General features: G+C 52.4%; 1 long non-coding RNA gene across 1 annotated transcript; it reads left to right on the top strand.

Annotated features, from left to right (window-relative positions):
* The first annotated feature begins 944 nt into the window (after positions 1-944).
* On the top strand, positions 945-3,226 carry LOC105707320 (uncharacterized). Its single transcript, XR_001105042.2, has 3 exons — positions 945-1,267; positions 1,394-1,531; positions 2,622-3,226. It is a non-coding gene; the product is annotated as an uncharacterized LOC105707320 (long non-coding RNA).
* Positions 3,227-4,420: the final 1,194 nt, after the last annotated feature.

The raw sequence follows: 4,420 nt of genomic DNA, 5'->3' as shown, positions 1-4,420 counted from the left end.
GAGAAGCCAAATGAAACAGATTGCATTTGCTGACAGCCATGGGGATGGGGGAGGGGGCCTGAGAGTGTGTCACACGAGAATATGTGAAGGAAAAGCAGAAGAGATAAATAAGAGAGCTGGCAAATAAAAGAGAGGTCCTCAATTGCCGGGAAGGTGGTCATGTTGAAGAGCCTTGTTGGTGGAGAACAGAAAGAGAATGCAAAGACCACTGGGTGATGGCTAACAGGGCCAGCCTGGAGCTCAGGCTGCTGGCAGTCACAGTGGGGCATGAGGTGGTAAGTCAGCTTCCCCTAGAGATGTTGGCACCCAGGGCTGTTGGAGAAGAGACCTCCACCTGGCATGAAAAGGAGGGCTGTTGTCTCAAAGGATCTCTGTTGAGTTTGAATGCCTGGGCACATGAGTATGTTTGCACGCCACATCCCCAGCATGCTCACACTTCCTCAGGCGTGGCGACCCATGATGGAGTGCACCCACAAATATTTTCAAACTTTGGAGCATCCGCCATTCTCCTTTAAGTAACATTTGGGACTCTATGGAGACGCAGATTTCCCCAGCATCACGGAAGGAGCAGGAGCTTTGGGGTATAGCAGATCTGGGTTTGAATTTCCCCTTGGCCACTTCTGGCTGTAAGATCTCAGACAAGTCACATTCAGCATCATCAGCTCCTGGTGCAGACCCTGGGAAGGCACCAGGGATTGTAGAGCGCGCAGCAACAGACACGGTTCCTGCCCTCAGGGGGCTTACTGTCTCATGTTTTGTAAAGCAGAAATAATTCCACCATCCTGCAGTGTGTTTGAGGAATATGTGGTAATCCCAAAGGTGGTTCCCTTTCCATTCTCTTCCTTGCAAGGAGCTCAAAGCTATAGCCATTCACAGGAAATCACAGACACTCAGAAACCTGATGGGCTTTTGTGTGAAATCTGTACCCCTCTTCCCTTTCAGAAGGTTGCTGTACATCAGGCCTGCCCCTTGCTGCTTCCTGAATGGCTTCCTCTGTGGCTGCAACTCTGCTGAGGCCACCCTTCACTGACTTTCCCCTGAAGACTCTAAGGGGCTTTCCACTGGAGACGCTGTACACAATTTGGTGAAATGTTGACGGCAGATGTGCGATGGCCACTCTTTCTTAGCAAGCAGGATTCCCTCATTTCTGTGCTCCTGGGTCTGGATCCTGTAGTGTTTTCAATGTCTTGGCGGGGTGAGAAGTCGTCCAGTTTCAGAATGCACTTATCAGCCAGAAACAAGTGGCTCTTCCTACTCATCTTTCAAGGTTAGCCCAAACACCACCTACTCTGGGAGCATTGCCTAGTTTTTCCCCTTCCCCTAAACATTCTGTGCCACAAAACCAAGGATCGTCAAAGATCAGTCTCATTTCCTGTGTGTTCCCATTTTACAGAACAGGAGACAGATCAGAACAGTAGCTCTCTGAGGGCAGGAGCAGTGTCTGTTGCCATGTGCTCTGGAACCCTGTGCCTGCCCAGGCTGTGCACCAGGAGCTCATTCTGCCTCCCAGCTACAGTGTAAATCCTCAAGGGTGAGACCAAGTCCTCTGAATCCATCCGAATGTTTAGCTCCATTCTGGGGAGATGGCAGATGCCCAGTAAAAGCTTGCTATTGGATTCTTTTCCAAGCTTCTCACAAATCCCTTTTTAAAGTCAAGAGCAGGAAGAGTAAGCATTTATTCATTCAACCAGCATATTTTGCAAAAATCTCAAATCCATGATTCACAAACTAAAAGTCACTCAGCAGCACGTCTCACGTGGCCAGACCAGTATTTTTCTGTTTTTGTTTTTAATCAGTGCAAATATTTAAAAAAACAGGATACTTTATACAGAACTCTGGATTTCTAGGCTGTCTTAAATACCCAGCCAAAACTGGGTGCTGCTGCCCCCTTTAGACAGGCCGGTCTTCTTCAAGTCTGGGCAGTGCTCACCCAGCTTCGCTCGGTGGGTTACTGCCAGCCCCCATCAGCATTTGAGTTCGTAATCGACGGCTTATTCATTCAAAAACTACTGACATCAAAAGGAATCTCACAGAATGGTGAGCTCAGAGACACCTGATTTCCTGGGTTTATTTCTTGACCCACTGTAGGATATGCTCCTCCAATCCCCTCCAGCTCAAGATTCTTTCTCCCCTCCCCCTACCCACCCTGGGGGCAACCAAATCCTAATGCCCATTGCAGGCGTCTGCATCTCCTGTCAGTCCTGCTGACAGCTCCACTGGCAGCAGGCTGAGCATCCTTGCCCCAGAACTTTCAGGGATTGCTAAGGTGGGCAGGTGTGTTCCCTGGCAGGGCATGGCTCCAGGTTGGGCCCAGAGGGCCCCAGCAGCTGCTGTCCATGTGTCACTTCCCAGGCAGAGGGAGGGTGTCTGGAGAGACCACCCATTCAAGGGCTGGGCTGCCTCTCCAGAATCTCCTTTCAAAGACACCCCGGGAAGTGCCCCTCGGCTTGCCCTGGTGCAGTGTCCTGAGGTTGCCCAGGCTCTCAGAGCAGGCAGGACCCTCCTGAGGTGCCGCTTCCTGCCCTCTGCAGGCCCAGATTTCAAAGCTGTCAATTCACTCCTCCTTTCCCTCCCGCCCTCTTCTCCTCCCCAACATTCTTTGCTTCTTGTTTATATTGCAGAAAACATCTGCGAGAGTAAATGACTGAGATGAAAGATCTTGGCAAAGGGCTATTTTTCTTTGCTTGGCTTAAAGGGGGACAGATGAAGACTTTAGCCTCATCCTCGCCTTCCCCAGCGTGACTCCCTCCCCCAGCTTCCAGAGAGGAGAGAAATGGGATCTGAATGAAGACAGACCAGAAGGTGGTCCAGCCGGCCCCAACGCCTCAAGTCCCCAGGCAGGGGAGATTGTTTTTCCAGTGGAACGGGCTGGCCTGGAGGAAAAGGTTCACCGGGTGGAGAGGAGGAAGCACAGATCGCATGCTTCTGCAGGGCTTTCCCCCAGCGCTGCCCACTCTCTGCCCTCCCTCCAGGGCACACAGCCACCCACGCCAGCAGCAGACCTTTGTCTTGGGCTTGGTGGCATGTTATGGAGGAGAGACCACCCCACCAGCCTTTCTTCCCTCCTGCTCCTCTCTCCTGAGTGGTTGCGCTGTGCAGGGAGTGAGTGACATCCTGGGCTGCACAGCCTCTCTCTAACTCCAGGGAGCTGTGTGGCTTTAGACAAGTTAATCACGTCTCTGGTCGTCAGTTTCTCCCTCTGTAAAACGGGAATAAAGATACCTGCTTCACAGAGTTGCAGTGAGGATGAAATGATGTAACAACGTGTGCTTCCCACAAAACCAGGCACTTAAGAAATGGTGATGATAATGGTGGTGGTGACGAGGAGGAGGATGAAGATGATGATGATCCGGTGGGGTGTGGGGTGGGAGGCAGGGAGAACCCTAGCAGAGTCTCTCTCTAGGTGACTGAACCTCCATCTTTCCCTCTGTGGATGGAATGGAGTTTATTCCCTCCTCTTCATTGTAGAGGGATTGTGAAGTAGGGCTGAGTGATTACACTTGGCGCAGATGATGAGGGGGTGATGTGGAAACCAAGCTTCACTCTCCTCGGCACTGTGAGGGCCGTTTTCCTCTGCGACTCTCGGCTGCCCTGGCACTTGCCAGCTCTCCTGCCTGGCCATTGTCACCAGGGGGCAGGGGCCAGTGGCCCTCATCTAGATGAGCCCCTGGCACCATGCACCATGAGGATAGGTCTGTTAGTGCTGGCCAAGGCTGATTGTCCTGGGCCCCAGATTCTCAGTCCAGGCAGCCTGTACTGACATGGCACTGGTGGCACAAAGGTTTCCAGGGTGGCTGGCTCAGAGGCTCCCACAGAGCCAGGTTAGGGATGTGGCTGTCCTCAGAGAGCAGCTGGGGAGCTCTTCCCACCCCATCTCACCTGCCAGCCCAGCCCAGAGCCTCCCTTTTTCATGGTCCCTGGTGCTCCTGTTAGAGTCACACAGTGGCCATGCGCTTCTTGACAAGGGCAGGGCCAGATCTTAGAAAGACCCTCAGTGCCCAGACCAAGGCAAGGTAGCTGTCACTTAGGAAAATAATGAGCAGATTCTTACCAGGTGGAACAGGTAAGTTCTGATTTGGGTGTAGGAGGAAGAAAGTCAGCTCAGGGGCAGCAGCTTAGAAGGAAAGTGGCTGGTGGCTGAGCTCCAGGGCAGGAGACATCCTCTTAGCCCATCATTGTCCAGCCGGGATCCACCCGCTCACTAAATGAATCCAGGGACGTCTGTTTATGAAGCATGAAGCTGGTGAGCTCCGAGCAGAAGAGCCACAACCTGTCCCAGTCCCGTACTTCTGGACCTGCTCTGTGAAACCCTCCACACGCTAAGGAGAAACAACCTTTTCCTGCCTGCAGGCTTCCTTCAGGGCACACATAGGAAGAAAAAGCCTGGATCAATCTCCTCCTAGACACAGATGCCTGAAGC

The sequence above is a fragment of the Aotus nancymaae genome, unplaced genomic scaffold (genome assembly GCF_030222135.1).
Source record: "Aotus nancymaae isolate 86718 unplaced genomic scaffold, 86718_ANA_hifiasm-v0.15.2.pri h1tg000011l, whole genome shotgun sequence".
Taxonomy (NCBI): domain Eukaryota; kingdom Metazoa; phylum Chordata; class Mammalia; order Primates; family Aotidae; genus Aotus; species Aotus nancymaae.
Note: the sequence above shows the minus strand (reverse complement) of the source record. Positions and strands in the feature narration are given on the sequence as shown.